General features: G+C 40.9%; 1 protein-coding gene across 7 annotated transcripts in view; it reads right to left on the reverse strand.

Moving 5' to 3' along the window:
* AFF2 (ALF transcription elongation factor 2) overlaps positions 1 to 21,682 on the reverse strand; it is a 531,908-nt gene that overhangs the window by 432,458 nt on the left and 77,768 nt on the right. Inside the window, exon 1 of one of the 7 annotated variants that reach the window (XM_070462660.1) lies at positions 19,837 to 19,974. The exons of the other annotated variants lie outside the window; for them this stretch is intronic. The gene's annotated coding sequence lies outside the window, so the exon portion shown is untranslated. Of the gene's footprint in view, positions 1 to 19,836; positions 19,975 to 21,682 lie in introns of those variants that run through there. 7 annotated transcript variants of the gene reach the window in all.

Genomic DNA, 21,682 nt, shown 5'->3' on the forward strand with positions numbered 1-21,682 from the left:
AAAGTAGATTTCTTATTAATGGGCCATGGGCTTAACAAGCTTTCCTCCCATGATCCTCAGCATAATGACCTTGTCCACACATGAAAACAAAATAAAAGGACCAAAGTATCTTCTGTGGGGTGAAGAGAAAAATGGCTAAAAGGAACAAGATCATCCTTCAAGGAGCTTCTCCCATACTAAACCAAAATGAAGCTGCAGGGCCCTCACCTAGTTCCTCCAGCCCCAGGTGATTCTCACCTGCCCATCTTAGAACAAAATCTGCTGTTCACAGAACTGCAAGCCCTAGGCAGCATCTACTGGCCTCTTAGGATAAAAGACAATTGGCAGCGTCAGGCTCCTGAGCACATTTTCATAATCAGCCTGATCATGGGTGCACGGCAGCTGCTCGATTGATGGTGTTAGACAGGGAATAAAGAGAGATGCCAGGAGTAACCTCAGATCTGACATAACGAGGCAAACATCAGTCATTTGGCTAAAAGGCTCATAAAGGCTCCATCAGCTGTGACACCGGCGTCTGTCTTAGGCAAAGCTAACAAGAAAATGTGGCGGTAAGCGTCTTCCTTAGACAGGAACAAGTTGTGAGTGAGCTGCATTATTAACGGGGGGAAAAAAAGAAGTCCTGTTGAAAATGGTGTGTTGTCTTGCTCTGATCAGAAATGATAGGTCCGTGTTTTGAAACAATTGTCTGAATGGAAAGATGTTTGTTTGAAAAGGTTCCACTTCATTGGCCAAATGCTCAAGAGCACATAAAATTAGTACTTCAAAGGGGGCACTTCTAGGGAAGGCCACGTGACACAGAACATCATCTTGGCCCTCTCAGAAAAGAAAACTTCTTTATTAATGATGCAATAAATCCAGTCCATGCCTCGAAGGAGTTGATCATGGTTGGAAGCCATTACATAAGGGATTTAGATAATAATATACAAGCCACAAGAATCACCAGCATATGCCTGACACTTTTTGCTATTTAAAGCACTTGGAACTGTATTTGGTCTCAAGCTTAGTGAGAAAAGCAGGGTAGAAATGACTATCAGCTTGATTCCAGACAGAGAGCAACTAAGGCTCTTGTAAGTGAATTAACTTAGCTGGAGACCCAGAGCTGTGAGGACTGGGACTGGGTCTGGAACCCAGGACTCCAGCCTCCAGAGCTCTGGAACTCTTTGCCCTACAGTTAGGCCAGGGGGACAGACTTGTGGACAAGCTTCCAGACACAGTTAAGTGTTCTCTCACTTCAAGCACTGCCTACAAAACTTGACATCAGCTAACTATGATAACCTATGTTCCCCCTGGGCTTCCCTGGTGGCTTGGCAGTAAAGAATCCACCTGCCAATGCAGGAGACATGGGTTCGATCCCTGGGTTGGGAAGATCCCTTGGAGAAGGAAATGGCAACCCACTCCAGTATTCTTGCCTGGGAAATCCCATGGAAAGGGGAGCCTGGTGGGCTATAGTCCATGGGGGTCACAAAGAGTTGGACAAGACTTAGCAACTTGACAACAACAATTTTCCCCTACTCCTGGTGGCTCATGTGTGTGGATGGACCGTCGATTAAATATTATCTTTTGATAGCACCACCAGTGACAGCTGCACAGCCAAGAACAGGAAGCTCAGGGGAAGGAAAATTAGACTGAAAGGTTTTAGATGAGGATTGTTAATGTTTCGATGAACGTACAAGTTCATTAATATGGATATCTCTGTAACACCCAGTTGGCAGCAAGAGTAATTAAAAGAGAAAGAACCATCTCCTGCATTGAAGGCAATCGGAAACAGGGGTTCTAGAATATAAAGTGCACCCCCTCGCTGACCGGCATGCACAAATACTCTTTGAACGTAACATCTGTGTGGCTTCCAGATGATGATCCAGTCATTCTGCACATGTGACCCTCCCCCAGCCTATGTTTACCCTACTATCAAATCAATGAAAAGTATCCATTTTCCTGGGTCTTGCCAGTAGGAAGCATTCCTTAAAGAAAAGAACAAAATAAATGTGAAAATTCCTTACTTTGGTTATTGGTTCCCCTTGGGCTCTCTTCTTCTGCCTCAGCCTCATGATTCTCTGGGGCTTCTAAAGAGAGCAACCCCACACCCTGTGCCAGTGTGGGGCCCTGAGTGAGGCAATGTCAGGGTTCACCCCCAGTTCTTAGCAGAGTATGGGGGTAAGAGAGGATGCTTTCATGGAGAATCACCAACATTCCCAGGGCTCCAGAGATGAAAGGCAGAAAGAAAAAAGAGGGGGAGAGAGAAGGAAGGAAGGAGGAAAAGAAACACCTCAAAGTGAGCAGAGAGCATGGCACTCACAGTACATGGTGCAGTGCCAGAAGCCAAGCCTGGGCAGATGCCCACTCATCAGGACAGGAGAGGCTTAAAGAGACTCAGAGAAAGAAAAGCAGCGGTGTCTTGTCTAGGCCCCCTGAGCAAGCTAATCTTTAGACAAAAGGGAAGGGCTAATTACATATTGATGGATTTGCTTCTTTCCTTTTTTCCAAATAGCCAATGGCTGTCTCGTCTTCTCAGACAGCCAGCAAATCCAAGAATAGCTCTGTTCACATTGCCAACTCAGCTCTCGGTGGAAGGTAGTATATTTTAATGTCTATCCAACTGCATGTTTTGTGGTAATGATTAGCAGATGTCTTTGCTAAGGGAGAACTACACTCATGTTCTGGAACCTTCTTGATGTGGAGAGCAGCTCTGTGACCAGACTTGGTGACGAATCCACTGGTTTTGCTGAAAGGTAAATGCTGCAGCATTTGACTGGTTTACCTCCCTGCATTGCTAGGTGGGTTCCCCCATAATGTGGCCTTTTGAGGTTACAATCCTATAAATTAAGCATCTGCCTTACAGCTACACTATTTATATTGCTATTTTTTCCACAGGTGACTTTCCACAACATATTTGGGGTAACAAGATTGTTCTTTAGTGTAATACATGAGGCTGGTGGAAGAGAGCCTAGTTTGTCAGGAGCTGGTGAGATTTTCCTAGCAAGAAATGTGTACTCTAGAGTCCCAGGTGATAGACTAAGTGGCAGACAATCCCAGGGCTTCCGCAAACCTACCTGTGAGTGGGTGCGTGGATTACACAGCCACCTTGAGAACCCGGATGCAGTGGCATCTACACGAAACACAGTACAAACCATATTTCAAATCTCATAACATGCCAACATGCAAATAAATAAATTCTCCTTTCCAAATGTCACCAGCTGGGTGATTCCCACGCAGGCGCGGCCATATTTTCCTGAAAGGGTAGAGTGACAGTCACCCTCCTCTAAGTCTGAGCTCCCTGGCTTCCTGCATTCATATTTGGAACCTGCATGGAGTAGCCCTTAGGGGATAGGTATTAATGAAGAAACGAGCTCATGCCAGAGCCTACTCTTTATCTGAGAGCGAAGGGTACAGTCTGTTCAGAGTGGCTTTTTAATTTCTCACAATTAACCCTGCCAGAATTAACATCCATGGCATCAGTGACAGCAAATTGAAAAAGTCACATCAGCACAGAGCAAGGCCCCTCACTGCCTCCGTGTTTCCCCCTTCTGTTGAAAGAGGAAAGTTCTCGAAGCCTGCCAAGCTGATTGTCTTGTCACTGCACTGAGACCTGCTGGGCTAGGTAGGAACAGGGCACTTTTCCAACTCTCCTGCTGTGAATTCCAACCTGGTTCAGCTCTTCACTGGCCACGTGCCACAAACATCCATGGATGGCCTCGACTCTGTCTCTTTTAGTAAATGACATACAGAGGCCCATCTGATCTGCACGGTGAGCATGGAGGGCCGAACTCTGAGTGCCTCATTGCATTCCTACAAGCCTGACTGGTGACTCTCCATTGAAAGGCAGACCAGGGGTCCTAATACACACTTCAATCTAGCCTCACATCAGTTCTCTCAAACATTCCAGGGCAGATGATTAGAAAAAGGAAGACAGGGGCCCGCAGGTGACCAAAGAAACATGACTTTGCGCTGGTAAGTTAGTGTCAAGTGTCTCATGCTTTGATATTTCTGCCTTCACTTATAGCACAACTTTTCACAGTGAAAGGAAAGCCTACTCATCCATTTACACTCAAGTTGTGATTTTTTTTCATGTGGACAGGAAATGATTGGTCTGGGGGAAAAAAGTTCACGTGACCATTTATCTTGAATCACTGAACAACTGCACGGCCTCACAGTGTTCTTTAATGGAATCCAGAAGTCATAGGTCAGTCTGTTCTCTTGCTTACAGAATGTTCCTTCTGGTTTGATCTCTTGGTGCAAAGTGGCAAATTCAAAAGTCAGAAGGGCTAACAAAGGGCCTGATGAAGTGACAGCTGTGGGACTCTCACTGCCTGCTGCACAACCAGGTCTCTGTCAGGTTCCTAAAATGAAACTCTTAAAGCAACAGCACTACTGAGACTCCATTGTTTCAAATAGTGACCATGGCTGCCTCCCATAACTGCATTAGAGATGTCTACATTTGACACACATGAACAAATATTGCTGCTTCCATATTAACATTGACATTTTATGAACTTGGAAAGCTACACTATGTATATGTCCACACAAATACGTGTACTACCCAAGAGCTGATGCTGGAGACAGCAAAAGAGTATGTTATTTTCCTGCTGTTAAAAGTTCATTGTAGCACCATTTACAACAGCCAGGACATGGAAGCAACCTAGATGTCCATCGACAGATGAATGGATAAAGAAGCTGTGGTACATATATATACAGTGGAATATTACTCAGCCATAAAAAGGAATGAATTTGAGTCAGTTCTAATGAGGTGGATGAACCTAGAGCCTGTTATACAGAGCAAAGTAAGTCAGAAAGAGAAAAACAAATATCGTATATTAATGCATATATATGGAATCTGAAAGATGGTACTAATGAACCTGGTTGCAGGGCAGCAATGCAGATGCAGACATAGAGAACGGACTTGTGGATACGAGGGTAGGGGGAAAGGAGAGGGTGGGACAGAACTGAGAGAGTAGCACTGACATATATACACTACCATGTGTGAAACAGATAGCTAGTGGGAAGCTGCTGTCTAGCACAGGGAGCCCAGCTCAGGGCTCTGTGATAACTTAGAGCAATGCGGGGGTGGGAGGGAGATTCAAGAGGAAGGGGATATATGTATACATATAGCTGATTCACTTTGTTGTAGAGCAGAAACTAACACAACATTGTAAAGCAATTACACTCCAATTAAAAAAGAAATTTAAAAAAGCCACTAACGACATCCAAAAAACCAGTGTCAGGACTTGTGAAGACACCAGAGCTAATATTTACTGCTGCTCCCTGAAGACGACCTTGCAGACTGCCTTTGAGGAGAAGCAGAAATCCATGAAAAACAGACATAATCAACAAGCCTGCCTGGGAAGCCTCCTACTGCCAAGTGCATGCAGGCTAACCAGGAGGGTGTGGGATGTGAGCACACAGACTTGGACTAACACCTAAGAAAACACTGAGTGGATCTCTAAGCATGCATGAGAAACAAAGAAATCTTTAAACCAATACATCTGCTTTTTTCAACAGGATGGCCCAGAACTCTGAATTCTATCTGTTCCTTCTCAAGGGTGTTTTGGGTGAGCCAGGCTGTGCAGTTGAGTTCAGCCACTTTCCACCCTAGAGCTTCTTACCCTTGGCAAAGACCTGAATGTAAATTCAGAGTGATGTTTCCTTTTAAGGACTCAAACTTTCAGGACAGGTCCCTTTTTTGTGATCTAGTGCTGTAATGTTCCACAGTTATGAGCTGCTGTGTGCTTTTTAGAGGTTATTAGCCCCTGTAAAGCCATACTTTTGTAATCACCTTTCTTTTTTCTTTTTTTTTCCATTTATTTTTATTAGTTAGAGGCTAATTACTTTACAATATTGTAGTGGTTTTTGTCATACATTGAAATGAATTAGCCATGGATTTACATGTATTCCCCATCCCGGTCCCCCCTCTCACCTCCCTCTCCACCCGATCCCTCTGGGTCTTCCCAGTGCACCAGGCCCGAGCACTTGTCTCATGCACCCAACCTGGGCTGGTGATCTGTTTCACCCTAGATAATATACATGTTTCAATGCTGTTCTCTTGAAACATCCCACCCTCGCCTTCTCCCAGAGTCCACAAGTCTGTTCAATTATGAAATTTATTACATATTTCATGCTGCATATTACAAAAATTCAGAAGCTACTCACAGGCACTTTGCTCAATAAAATATTCATACAGTAAAATGCATGCTTTTTCATCATGAGTAATATGTTTAGAAGTAATTTTCCATTGGTCATCCACTTTTGGAGTGGTCAGCCTTTCTGGCTTTGAAAATACTGTCAGGATCAAGGTAAAACTGATAGCTCCTGCCTGTACCTACCAATCTCTTAAAATATGCAAAATGCTGGTCACATTATGTTACAAGTGTTTTCATTTAACACAAAAGCCATCTCCCCTTCTAGGTTGCCTTGGTCAGTGAATCCCTAGCAGAGGGAAAGACGAATGTGTGAGCTCCAGTGTAGAAGACAGGCAGTAAGAGTCTCCGGCTGGGGTTGTGAGAGTAGTGGGCATTGCCACCTCTTTCACTGCTGGATCCCCAGTACCCAGAATGGAGTATGCCTCCTAGAAGGTGCCTGGTTCACAAACATTTGTTGGAAGAAACACAGGAAGCAGGGAAACAACAGGGAGGGAGGAAGAAAGCGAGGGAGCAGAGAAAGAAAGGCAGGAAAGAAAAGGAAAGTAGAAAGGGAGGGAGAAAGGGAAGGAAGAAAGGCTGAAATTGATGTGTGACTTTGGGCAAGTCACTGATCATCTAAGCCTCACCCCTCATTGGGTCAAATGAGGAGGGTGGGCCAGATTATTTCTAATCCTGCCACCTCTAAAAGGTGGATTGCCTCTATGATTTACTGAATTACATCTATGATTCTGAGATGTACATTGTTCACTGATGTCAATGGAATACAGATAATAAAAAAAGTACTTTGCTCACCCATGAATATGTAAAAGTATTCAGAAAAGTGCCCCTTATTAGTCCAGTATCTGTCCCATTTTCCAAACACTAGAGAATTCTTCATTTCAAATATTTAAACTGCACTGGAAAGATGAACTGGGTATATATTTGCTTAATTTGTAGACTGACAGAGCTCAGATTCATAAGTGTTTCCACAGGTTTACTAAAACACTTATCACCACTCAAGTTCAACAATTTCAGTATCATCCTCTTGAAATAATGTATACTAATAAGAAGAAAGAAAGCTCATGTCTCCTGAAATGAACACATGTGGAATATTAATCTCCTGAAACTCTCAAAGCTTAAAAAGCATTTCCATCATGGTGTGACTGAGATTATCTTCTGCTATTTAAAGCACTGCTGCCACTAATTCCCCCACTTCCAAAATGGTCATCTCCCAGAAGTGAGGACATTTAAGTTTCTCCAAGTCTCCAAAACCCCTGGAAGTCAAGTCCAGTTGATACTGTGTGTTTGCAAACCTAGTACTTATATTGCAACATGAATATTTGCTCAAGTTTGAAAAATATTCTAAAATCATACACTTCATCTGAAGGTACATCTACCAAAACCAGGTTCCTGGTGTGCTCACAGTGGTAACCGTATCCCAATGAGATGCTTTCTCCATTACATCCCACTACAGAGGCTAAGGGGCTTCCCTGGTGGCTCAGCTGGTAAAGAATCTGCCTACAATGCGGGAGACCTGGGTTCGATCCCTGGGTTGGGAAGATCCCCTGGAGAAGGGAAAGGCTACCCACTCCAGTATTCTGGCCTGGAGAATTCCATGGACTGTATAGCCTATGGGGTTGCAAAGAGTCGGACACAACTGAGCGACTTTCACTTCACTTCATAGATGCTAAAAGAGTTGACCAGAAGTGGGGAACTATCATTATTCATTCATATGCTTTGTCCTAGAGCCATTGACCAACTGATATCTCTTTACCTCCCTCTCATTCTATGTCTCTGTCTCTCTTTCTCTCTTTTTTGGTCTCTCCTTCCCTTTCTCTATCCTTCTCTCTTTTTTCATGTAACAGCAGAAGCTGGTTAAGCAATGATTTAACTCAAGGGAGTTCATATAAATACCACCCCCCCACACACACCTATACATTAATTCGAAGTCACCAATAGCACTCCATTTCTGACCCACAGAATAAATTCAAACTCCTTGATCTAATACCTAGGATCCTCCACTTAGAAGTTGTGTGACCTTGTACAAATCATTTAACTTCCCTGTGACTCAATTTGCCCTCATTTGTCAAGTGGGGATACCAGTGATACTTATTTCACAGAGTTGGTGAGAGGAGTAAGTGAATAGATATATGAAACCACATAGAAGAGTGACCAGCACACAGGAAGCCCCATATAAATATTAGCTACTATGCTGCTCCTGTCACAGTGGAGAGTCAACATAATTTTGGGCTCTGTTTCTGACTGCTCCCGTCTTGAACATTCTGGCTTATTCACACTTCTTAAGGTATAGCTCCTGCTTTCCTACCTATGTGCTTTGTGCTATAAGTAGCAAATATTTATGGAGAGCATATTATGTGCCAAGCACTGTGCTAAATGTTGCATGGATTGCTTCATTTAAGCTTCACACAATCTCTGTGTGAAAGGCACCATTATCCTTCCATTTTACCGATAAAGGTAATTGACACATAGGAGGGTAACAGACTTGACCATGCATGCATGCATGCTAAATCACTTCAGTCCTGTCCAACTCTTTGTGACTCCATGGACTGTAGCCTGCTAGGCTCCTCTGTCCATGGGGATTCTCCAGGCAAGAATACTGGACTGGGTTGCCATGCCCTCCTCCTCCAGGGGATCTTCCCAACCCAAGGATTGAACTCATGTCTCCTGCATCTCCTGCATTGCAGGCGGGTTCTTTACCCACTGAGCCACCTCAGAAGCCCATGCCTAAGGTCTGAGGTGGAGTGTTAGTCACTCAATTGTGTCCAACTCTTTGTAACCCCAGGGACTGTAGCCTGCCAGGTTCCTCTGTCCATGGGATTCTCCAGGCAAGAATACTGGAGTGGATTGCCACGCCCTCCTCCAGGGGATCTTCCTGACTCAGGGATCAAACCTGTGTCTCTTATGTCTCCTGCCACTGGCAGGTGGGTTCTTTACCACTAGTACCACCTGGGACTTGACCATAACAACTGTGTTATAAGATGGCAAAGCCGATGGTGAAATCCAGGCAGACCAGCTCCTGTGCTCTCCTCAAAACTACTGGCCTCTGTTGGTACCCATCCTCTGTCCCACCTCCCTCCATGGCTTTCCTTACCCCTCACCTATCTGTGTGCTCTGCAAATCATCTCTAATCTCATCCTTTAGACATCTGCCTTCCAGGCCAGTCCTTGGAGCTCTTCAACTCACGACCTCCTTGGAAACTGGGACGCTCCATTTATCGTATAATTATCTAATATCCTGGAACAGAGCCTCTATTTTCTTGAATTCTGAAAGATCTGACTTTCTTTTTGTTCATGTTTGGCTTCTTTCTCCAATTAGATCTGATGCTCTTTAAGGTCAGGGCCTGCATCTCATGTTTCTTTTATGTCCTAAAGAGCACTTGGCACAAAGTAGAAACTCAGTAAAAAAGTGATGATTTGATTTAACCCCCGGGACACATAACTAGGTCAAGCTGACCTTGGCAACACACTTTTGCAGCTGTTAAGCAGACGTAATAAAATTCAGGTTTTCAATTCCTTCCTTGATTATTCAATCATTACATCAGCCATTTTCCTAGTTTTCTCTTTTGGATGATATTGTTTCCTCTGCATTATCTGCCATCAGTTTAAAATGTGTCCTGGATTCTGGAATTTGAAAATAAGTTTCAGAAGAAAAAATAAAAAGACCTTTTTAGGTAAAGAAGCAATAAATTATTTTAAATTCCTTTATTAGAGCTTTTTTTAATTAAAATAAGCTTTAAAATGAAGACAAGCTCTATGAACTGATTTGGAGTAAGGTCCAAGATTATATTTTCAAGTGAAAAAGTTCTAACACTTGGAACCATGTTAATGTTTCACAGTGATTTCAAAAGAAGAATAATAAATTCCAAGACTCCAAAAGAAACAAATGAACTGTATTTCAAATAAATAACATAACCACACTGTGCAAAGAGTTGGAGGGAGACAATTTTGACACTGTACTTTTAGGCTAAAGAAAAGAAATCTAAGCAAATGCTGTATTCTAGTCAGTAGGCTTCTTTTCATAGTGCCATGGGTTAGCAATTCTCGAACTTCTTTTGATGTATTCTAGAATTGAGCAAATAAGTTAATATATGGAAAGTAATGGGATCCAGGTTTTTTTACATCAGAAAATAAGATTATAAACATGGAAAAGGAAAAGGACAGAGTGAACTCTGTGGTGTCAGATGGGAATTAGAGGAATGAGTCCAAACTCATGGTTTTTAACGTGTGTGTGCCTATGTGTGTACAATATATACATATTGAAGTTTATATGAATATATACGAAGTCTACACGAAAGACAGATAAATATAGAAATGCATAATAGTTGTATGAATACATGTGTGCATGTACATATGTATATATCTGTATACATGGATGTTCTAGCTTTATCTGCTAAGAAGGCTTAGAACCAATTGTATCTCAGTAGCAATAAGCACACGGAGTGACCAGATCTTGGTTTTTAAATGTCATTTTCCACTGAAAGTCTTCTTTGGAAAACAGCTGATTTCAGGGCTGGAACAGAGAAAGTACAAAACGAACCAGGGTATTCTATGCATAAAGTAAAGAAAGACTAAAAGAATGATGGAGGTGTGTCAAAAGGACACGCAAACCACGTTATTTGGGCTCTCACTCAAACTGGGAAAAATTCGAGCATCGAAACACATAATAATACAGGATTACAACCCATTGAAAAATGTCAGAATCCACAGTGAAAGAAAGGGAAAAAAGGAAGGGAGGAGAGAGGGAGGGAGGGAGGGGAAAGGGAAGAGAAGAAAGTTTGTCTTCACTGTAGAGAGCCAACAAAAATATCAAAAGAACTATGAAATTTTAAAAATCACCATTTGGCATCCACCACAATAACTGATTCGATGGAATCATTAATGAATCATCAACAAATGTTAATTCAGTGGATTTTAATATATTCACAAGATTGTGCAGCCATCACCACTAACTGCAGCACATTTTTTATTACTCCAAGGAAAACCCTGTACCCATCAAGCAATTACTCCCCATTCCTCCTCCCTCAGCTCCTGACAACCACAAATGTACTTTCTGTCTCTATAGACTTATTTATTCTGGACATTTCACATAAATGGAATCACACAATATATGGCTGTTTATGACGGGCTCCTCTCACTTAGCATGATGTTTTCAAGGTTCATCCATGTTGTAGACATGTATTAGAATTCCATTTCTTTTTAAGGCAAATCATATTCCATTTTATATATACAGCACATTATTTTTTATCCATTCATGAACTGATGGGCATTTAGACTACTTCCACTTTGGGGCTATTATGAATAATGTTCATGTACCAGTGTCGGTGTGGATGTGTGTTTTCAATTCTCTTGGATATATTCCTAGGAGTATAATAATTTCTGGATCATATGGAAATTTTACGTTGAACTTTTTGATGAACCACCAAACATTTTTGCACAGCAGCTGTACCACTTTATATTCTCACAAGCAATTTATGAGGACTCCAATTTCTCCATTTCCTCAACACTTCTTATTGAATATCTTTTGGGTTCTAGTCATTCCAGTAGGTGTAAAGTGAGATATCATTGTGGTTTTGATTTGCATTTCCCTGATGACTCATGATGTTGAGTATCTTTTCATGTACTTATTGGCCATTTGTATATCTTCTTTGATGAAATGTCTATTCACATGCTTTACCCATGTTTTAATTGGGTAGTGGGTGAAGCTTTGAGGAGGAGCAAATAATTTACATAGTCTCAAAGTATCTCCCTACAAGATACTTATGAAGTACAAGAGAGAAAGTACTTACTTTACATGTAGGAAGCTATACAGGGGAGCACCTTAACGCGGTGCTCAAAGTTAATATTACCAGTATGGTACGAGCCAACAGTATGTGCCCCTTGACATGAGGCAGTGAGAAGAACAAAACCTCACTTCTGTGATATTACTGCCAATAGTACATAAGCTGAATCTAATAATAGGAAAACATCAGACAAACCCAACATGAAGGACACTCTGAAAAATAACCAGCCTGTAATCTTCAAAAATATGAAGGTCACAAAATAACAAAGAAAGACTAAAAAATGTTTCCAGATTAAAGGAGACTAAAGAGGACATAAAGATTGCATGTAACACATAATCCTCAAGTTTCTATTACTATAAAAGGGCAGTATTGGGAAAGTTTATAAAACCTGACTATCTCTAAATTAGAGAATATACTGTACCACTATTAACTTTGCTTATGTAAGAGAATGTTTTTCTTTTCAGGAAATACACAGTAACTATTTAGGGGTAAAGAGTACCATGTTTATAACTTATTCTCAATTCAGAAAAAAATTAGATAAACGACAGAGACAGAGAGAGAAGAAAGCAGATGTGGTAAAATGATAACACCAGGGGAAGCTGGGTGACAGGTATATGGGAATTCTTTGCACAATTCTTGCAATTTTTCTGTATGTCTAAAAACATAGAAAACAAGTTAAAAGAAAAAACATGAACTTTAATAATAGTGTATAGCTGAGCTTTCTTGTTATTTATATTAAGAGTTAAGTTGTTTAATTTTAACCCACTGATCTAAGTTCTTCTTTTTTAAATATAGCTGTTAGGAGCTTATTCCTTCAACAAAGTTGCTAACTTCAAGTAATTTCCTTAAAAAAAATTCTGGCCTTTCTACAACTCGATTAAACCATCATTTTAAAGAACAAGAAAATTATATTTTTCATTTGAACCATTTTTACCTTAAAAGAAACATCCAATGACCTGGATTTTGGGGGGAGGGGATTCTTTTACAAAAAGTGCATGTGCTTACTCTAAGGATAAGCCCCCTAGAAGCTGAGACTCTCACAAGCTGAGCTCAGTGTGATAAACACAGACCTCAGTGGCTTGTAACCAGTAGCAGCCATCTGGCAACTAGGAAGCATTGGGCACAAGGACACTGGGTATGAACAGGCAAGTTCACCCAGGCCAAGCTGGCCCTTCTTGGAGAAACAACTTAAGTGCTAGTTCCATAGCCGTACCTTAGTTTTAAGCAGCAGAGCATGTTTGGCTCAGATTGAAGTCTCTGACCAAATACCAACTTGGCAGGCGAGGAGATAGCTTAGCACTAAAAATTTTAAAGCCACATGTTATCCCTAAAATATATGCTAGAGATTCAGGGCCCAAAGGAAATTAGCTTAATGTAACTGCAAAAGAAATGCTTCCCATCTTCTCTGTGTCACCCCCAGCACAAGAAGAACCCCACACCAAATCCTGCCCGCTCTGCTTGTCATTCATAGCACCTCACAATACTGACGCTAAAGAAATATTCACATTTTATCATGGTTGTTCGACTACCCTGCAGACTGAATGCAATAAAGCCAAGGTAGTAGTTTCATGACAAGCTTTCTAGGCACAGTCACAAAACATAAAACTATCTTTAACCTGGTTTCCACATGCTGTGTGCCATGATCGCTCTTTAATTTTATTTAGTCCAGTTTTCATGTAGATCTGTGTGCATCAAAAGATTCTTACTATATTATTATGTTTAATAAAGCAAACATGAAACAGCATTTATGTTGGGGGCATAAATGACTAATAGCATCATTTAAATATATTACTACAGACAACTCTCTTTCTACGATGGCAAATGACAACAATCATTTTATTTTTCTGAACACGAGTGGCTGTGATATACATGTCGCTGATAAAAGCCTGTTATTCCCTGAACTAAATTGTGTTTGGCCTTGCACTGAACTCAGAGAAAATTGTGCACGTGCAGCTCAGGTAAAATTTAGCTCCACGGAGATGTGTGTACGACTCCAATGTTATTTACAGACAAAATATATTGGAGACAATCTGGTAACAAATACGGAGGCTATATTCAGCCATTTCAGTCATCAATTACAGACAAACTTGGATTTTCACTTCAACATATGGAGACTAACAGTGGTGCTTAACTGTCACAACAAAAACATTTTTATTTCTAATTACTCTTTGATTGTGTCTGTGACTGCATTTCTGATCAGAGACACATTTTCCATAAGTTTACAAGGGCCCTGGTGTCTGATCCTTCAAAACAGTTCAGCTATGGCTCTCGTGTGGCATGGATCCAAGGGAGCTGACCCCAGCCTAGAAACAAAGTCTGCAACTTAGGTAATACTCAAGCACAGCCTCTGGGAAAAGGTGTCATTTCCAGGGGAGCCCCTAGAGCAGGTCTTCAGGGGAGATCTTCTCATTTGTAATAAAGGGGAGAGGCATATCTTTCTAAAACACTTGCTTAAGAGTTCAGATTCTAGTAATATTTACATCACTGGACATTCTCTACCTTTTTTTTTTTTCAATGAAAATACTACAGTGAGAAATTTCAAAATAGCTCCATTTTTAAAATCAATATGTTTCACAGTCTGTATTCAAATATCTTTCTCTTGCAGAGTGCTACCTAGGTGACAAATGTGATGTCCCATGATGTGGTTTTCTTTTCCCCAAACAGACCACATCTAGAGGTCGCCCAAATCACCCAAGGTCACAAAACAAAACCAGTCTGACAAATCTTCACAGAGTTTGATATGGAACCAACAGTGCTAGGAGCGTTATGGGACATCTCCTCCATGCTAGACACTGTCCAAAGGGACAGGGATAGGAAAACAAAGAAGAAAGGCCCTTGTCCTTAAGAGCCTTGCAGTTTTCTGCTCAAGGGCATCTGGTTCTGTATGGGAGGGGTGGGTACCACGAAAAAGAAGAGATGATCCTCAAACACTACCTTCCCAGTCAGTAGGAAAAAGCTAGAAAAAGTGATGAGGGAGAGGGAAGGTGCTGGACAGCCATTGTCCTTCAGAACAATGAAGGAGAGGAAGGACGGGGGTGAGGGAGTGTAGAGAGATGGCCTTAGGGATACAGCAGAGGAACCTGGGACTAAGTCAACAAGCCCTTGCAAACAGGTAAACTGCATAAACACAGCTCACATTTCCAAAACCAAAAACCATGAGGAAAATGATACCAGAAAGGGCACTTGGAATTCGAGGTATTTGGAATTTTCTGACTGGATCAGTTCATATATATATATATTTTTTTTTTAAAAAAAGGCCAAAAAGCTACACTACGTGCAACACAAACGCATAACTAAATTGAAACAGTAAGATAATGTACCGACTGCAGGACCAGAGAAAGGACTGGGGGCTTCTGCTGCAGCCTCGGCACAGCATTTGTCTGGTGATTCCAAAAAGAATCGCAGAGGAGCTGCAACTTATCAACAGATGGATGGAAGCCGGGCCAGCAATGCAGTCAGAATCCTAATTAAAGCCCAGGCACAGCCTGAGAGGTGCAAAGGAGGTGGGGCCTCAAGCAAGTGAGACACTGTGGCATTGTTGTCAGGACATCTGGGGGAAAGACAATACGGCTGCACGGATTCACCCGAGAAAAAGGATCACCCGAAGACAAGAGGAGAATCAGGGGCTCCAAGGAGGACCCCACGGCTCAGGGGTACTTGGCAGGCGGAAGCACAGAACCAAATAGTCTACACATTTCTGTGAGAAAGTCCATTTTTAAAAAGCAAGCAGAAAACTCGAAGTAGCAACAAAAATAGGTCTTTGCTTTCCTTAATCCTTTTTAATCTTCTAGTCTTGGTTAATGGTCTTGCTAATCACTTCCTTTATCAGTCTAGGAAAGCAGAGGCTTGGGAGTCTTAGACACTGAAGCTGTTTGTGGAATAAACCTGAGCAAATAACAGTATAACATGGTTTATGAAACCAGAGGGTTTGTACTCTATAAATAACTTCCATTTATTCTTATTCTTTACACGTACACTACTACTGAAGACTGGATGATAGCTTTTTGCTCTTGCCTGGTTGACTTCTTACACACACACACACACACACACACACACACATACACACACCCAAGGTAATGATGATATTGATTCTGAAGAGACACTTTTTGAGACAAATAAAAGAACCATGCAACTGCTCTAACAGAACAGTTTATAAACTTCATGGGAAAACTGTAGCCTTTTTGGTGAATAGAAATTGTCTAATACTTGAAAATCCTGCATCCTAATATCACCAGAGGTTTGGGGCAGTGTTAGAAAGGATGTGACACCTTAGAGATACTCAACACAGTGAGTGGTCTATGCTATTTTCTCGTAAATTAAGTTCTACATTTTCTCTTTAATAAAAAAGTAACAACCTGTGATCATGAACAGCACTAGAGCAAGTATGAAAACAGAAGTTTGCGTGTGAAAACATCTCAATTAAACAGAGAGTCCAAATACACAGGGAAGGAAACCAATTAAGCAATTCAAACACAAAGATATAAAAATAATGTATGATGAAGCATGGATTAGTTTCATATGCTTCAAAACAAATATATAAATAGGCCCATATTCACTGCATTGAGCTTGGGGAATTGGGGAGAATGCTTTTGTCTTTGGGGGATAGCCACTTCTTTTGGTTAAATGTTATATTCAAAATGTGCCTAATTCTTATAATCCAAATATGTGGCACTGCTTGGGTTTCCATGACTACTGCTCTGAAAATCATATTAATTATTCAAGAGGTCCATGCCATTCTCCCTGCATGCCCTAAGGAATGCTGGGAACCACAACATGCCATTAGAAAGGGAATAGCTGTTAAACAGACTGCATGACCAAATCTAAATAGGAAAGTTATTCCCTTCAAGTCCTGACATCATCATGATAGCATTAAGCAGTATTATTTAAACTCCTTGCAACAAAATGCAATGAGCAAATGCAAGAGTTTTGCTTCACATTTAATATCTTCACAATCTTTCTAAGACCATAAAAGTGTAGCCTCTGCTCATTCCTCTGATAGGATCTTATTTTCAACCAAGTCGGTTTCCTTGCATAGGAGAGCGCTCATTTCTATGAAACTTTCCCCTCAAAGGCTGCCATTTCGACACTGCAGAACTTGGAGGAAATCAGATAATCAAGTTAATAAGACAAATTGTGACTAGGCAGCTGGGTGCCATACCCGCCGATGGCTGAATACCACAATAACCATAATTTGTGCAGCCTGTGATCTTGCCTTCATCATAAATAACATTATCAAAGCAGAGGCAGGGAGGTCTGAGCGTAGTCAAGCAACATGCACACTGCTACTGATTTCCTGTCAAAGCTAAACTCGCAGTGTCAAACCTGCAGCAGGGCAATGAGGGGTGTTATCAGCCCAATTACTCAAAGATGAGGAGGGGAGTGAGCAGCTATCACTACATGTTCTTGAGCTCCTTCGGGGTCACAGACGCTTAGACACAACATTTGCATTTATTTTCATTTGCATTTATTATAATATCATTGTATATTGCATTAGAGCACTGTGTAATGCTTATATGACATGTTATTATATATCATTTTAGATTACCAGATATTATATTATTCTTTGTCTTTATTAGCAAAAGAGACTGATTTTCAAAGAGATGACTATTGCAAAGAGACATGAGTCAAAGTTTCCAAGAAGTTCCAAGGTCTCTGATTTAGGACACTTACAGAGATTTACACACTTATTCAGCTTCATTAATATTGTGTTCTTATTTATCATGCACATATAGGGAGGAAAAAAGAAGTGCAAATTTCCCAGAAGCAAAGAATGTGAAAGAAATCAGGGTGATTTGAATACACTGAATTCTGTACTGCATAATCTTGCAATCAAATTTCAAAATAATGTGATAAAAAATTACACCCTGTGGAAATGTAATCACCTGCCACAAGTGATAAAGAAATAAAATCAAATGATATGTAACAATTATCTAAAACATAATGAACAGTCTATTTGCTAATTAAAGGGAAAACATATCGTGTATTGTAATTACTATTCAATATTTAGTAATATAATTTCTCTATAGTTAACTTATGAGCCTTTTCGTGAATTAAATACTGATGGAAAGGAGTGAAAAGTGTGATAAATGCTTACCCCACAAATAAACAGCCTTTATTATTAATTATTCTTCCCATCAACCAATTACCACTCAAATTGTCAGAAAGCTAATTACAGCAGGAAAGCCAACTTGCAAAATCTATTTAGTGAGATTTTAATTCAATTCAACTACTATCTATTGAACCTGTTAGGCAAAATACTCAGTGCTGTTCAAGACAAAAGAAGTATGGCTCTCATTTACTGAGGGGCTTCGTGTCCTTCTCGTGTCCCAGGCACGGTGCTCAGCTACGAGGCACACACACACACACCCCCAGTCCACCAGCACTATGCATGTATTCATTAATCTGCACAATATCCCAAAAGAGGCAGGTAATACTATCCATAAGGACTTCTGAGACCCTGTTTCATCATCTCTATGATGGAAATACTAATGTGTACTTCTTAGTTTTTCGCTGAGCCTTAAATAACAAGGTAAGTAAAAAGCATGGTCCAGTACCAGGAAATTGTAGTTATTATTAGATATTAACAGGTGAGTAAAGGCTAAGGTCAAAGCCACTTGGCACTGAATTGTTCAGTCATTTCACGAAGCACGCAGGCAGGGAACAGCACCACCGATTCAGTCCACCATCCCCTGCCTGAGAAGCAGCATACTCAGTCACATCCCATTCCATGAACAGTTTGACCTAAACAAGAATAAACAAGTTGCCAGGCTACAGAATGAATCCTTGCGTTCCTATTATAAAGAGCGATTTCCAGGTCACTGACGGGGATCAAAGCGACGAGACCAGGAGCTGTGGCCAGGGCTAAGTTTGTTGTGCTGCTGCCTACAAGAGGCCATGAATCATAATGAAGAAGCCACTAACTTTGGCTTTGTCAACACCAACACTTCTAGGGCTATTCAATCGGCTCCATTCACAAAGCCCCAGCACTCCCTTTTGTCACCAGGGTGGGAGAGCCAGAAGTAATCCACATATCAGACAATCTGGTTCATATATTGGTGAGAATTAAAGATATACTGTCGAGAATGAACAAGCTGTTGCAGATCACTGCATATTTTCATGAGCCATCAGGACACAACAGACAGGTTACCGATTTTTAGGATTCAATGATAAAATCTAGTTGTGGCTAAATCCTTACTGAACATTATTTATCCTTTCTTCGAATGATTCAGGTCATCATAAACCCGGACGCTGTTGTGGGAAATAGAGATTGAGCTAAATCTCCACTATCCTTCTGATATAGCCTCTCTATTTATTCTCTTAAAAGATTGTTGGCTTATTCTTTGTCTCTTCCTTATCAACGCAGAGTGCATGAGGCTAAGGGGGAAAAATACAGCCCTATGCTTTTCAGTTTGGATTCCATGAAATGAAAAGTTGCCAAATATTTTTAGTTTCAATTGTCAGATCAGAATGTGACGGTTAATGCTGATTTTCTTATTAAATTATGACTTATCTTTCTCCTCAAATTATACAAAATATTCCAACGTTTGGCATCTTTTAAGCTTCACTTTCTAAAGGATAAAGTTTAAAATCTCGACATTATTGAACCTGAACTTGTTTCCAGGATTGCAAAAAACACTAAAGTTCCCCATGTGTGGATATAAGAGAGATGGTAACCTTTCTCCCCACACGCTTTAAAAAAAAAAAAGTAACCCATAATAACCCTGATGTTTAATTCAAACAGATTCTAATTTCCAAGTCTTTTCTATGCTATTCTTGGGGACAAAAAATTTTATCACCATTTTAAAGAGCACAAGGTTGGTATCGACTTGCATTTCACAGACACACACATAAGAAGCTATACAGTAGCCTAGAATTCCAAGTTTCTCTCCATTCCACAATCTTTCCCCCAGGCTCTTAACTCACCACACTCATCTTAGGCATTCTTTATCTCGCTTGCTCCCCCTCTAGTGGAGGTGCTGGGCACCAGGGTCCCAGAGGCTTGAAGGAGGCTAAATGGCTGATCGTCCAACTGGAAAGACAGCAAACCACTGCGTGTTGACTGCCACTGCTCGCTGGCCCAACACTGAAACCTTTTTGTCTATCTTCTTCCTGACGACGGGTGACTCTTATCTAACTAAACTGCTTAATGTGTTCCAATGTGATTTCCCTAACAAATTTCTGTCTGCTATTTATTATCACTATGCAGTAGCAATTCTAAATGCCAGTGATAAAATACCCCTCCTTGGAAAAAATTGTGTTAGGCTAATTGTAAGCAAAGAATCTAGCTACTGTTTCAATGAATCATCAATGAACGGTAAAACTAGCAAGTGAAACTTTTTTTGGCAATGGAACTGTGTACAAGCCCCTGTGTCCTTGTCCTTTGAAGGAAAATGCTGACTCAAGAGGTAATGATTGGGAAATGTAAAGATGTAGAAACAAAGAACAGTGCTGTTGGGCTAGGGAACTGGTAACAATTTAGACTATAATTCTGCCACATAACAGAATCACCAAACTCCCAGTTCCCTGAAAGATACAGATAAAGGCCTGACACACATTCCTAAGTTGTTTTTACAGGAAGCAGAGCCCCCTCCAGATGAAAACTGCTGACCACAAGAACATAGACCCCAGACTGTTTGAAATCAGAAGGTTGATGATGCTTGAAACTTCACCTTGATGCTGACGGATTCAAGAACTATCCACAAGCTGATCATGCCCTGCTCCTTGAACACTATAAAACTCCTCACTACCCCCTCCAGGGTGGGTCACACAGTCTTCAGGGCATTAGCCCACTGTGGCCCCCTTTGCCTGGCAAAGCAATAAAAGCTACTCTTTTCTACTTCACCCAAAACTCTGTCTCCATGTTTCTATTCAGCACTGGTGAACAGAGGCTGAGTTTTGGCAACAGAAACAGTTTTACTGAGATATAATTCATAAAAATACAATTCACCATTTTAAAGTATAGACTTCAGTGGCTCTTGTACAGTCACAGAGATGTGCACTCAACACCACTATCTGTTCCAGAGCATTCTATCACCCCCTCCAAAAAAAATCCTGTACCTATTAGCAGTCACCCTCCATTTTGCCCCTTCCCCAACTCCTGGTAACTACTCTATGGATTTGTCTATTCCGGTTATTTTATAAAAATGAAATTGTACAATATATCACCATTTGGGTCTGCCTTCTTTCACTTAGCATAACATTTTCAAGGCTCATCCATGTTGTAGCATGTATCAATACTTTATTCACTTTTGTGGCTGGATAATATCCCATTGTATGGATAAAACATTATCTTGTATAACTTTTCATTAGGTGATGGACATTTGCATTGTTCCTAGATTTTGGCTATTGTGAATAATGCTGCTATGAACACTGGTGTACAAAGTTTTGCATGGACAAATGTTTTCAACTCTCTTGGGTATATACCTAGGAGTAGAATTGCTGGGTCATATGGTAATTCTAGTATTCTTGCCTGGAAAATTCCATGGACAGAGGAGCCTGGCAAGCTACAGTCTATGGGGTCACAAAGAGTCAGACATGACTGAATGACTGAGCACAGCACAGCACAGCAAGGTAACTCTATGTTTAACTTTTTGAGTAACTGCCCAACTTCCACAGTAGCTGCAGCACTTTACATTCCTATCAGCAATGTATAAGGATTCTAATATCTTTGCATCTTTACCAACACTTTTGAGTGTCTTATCTCTTAGAGCAGTGCCATCTTACAGTGTGTGAACTGGTAGCTCATTGTGGTTCTGATTTGCATTTCCCT

The sequence above is a fragment of the Odocoileus virginianus genome, unplaced genomic scaffold (assembly GCF_023699985.2).
Source record: "Odocoileus virginianus isolate 20LAN1187 ecotype Illinois unplaced genomic scaffold, Ovbor_1.2 Unplaced_Scaffold_7, whole genome shotgun sequence".
In the NCBI taxonomy this organism is placed as follows: Eukaryota; Metazoa; Chordata; class Mammalia; order Artiodactyla; family Cervidae; genus Odocoileus; species Odocoileus virginianus.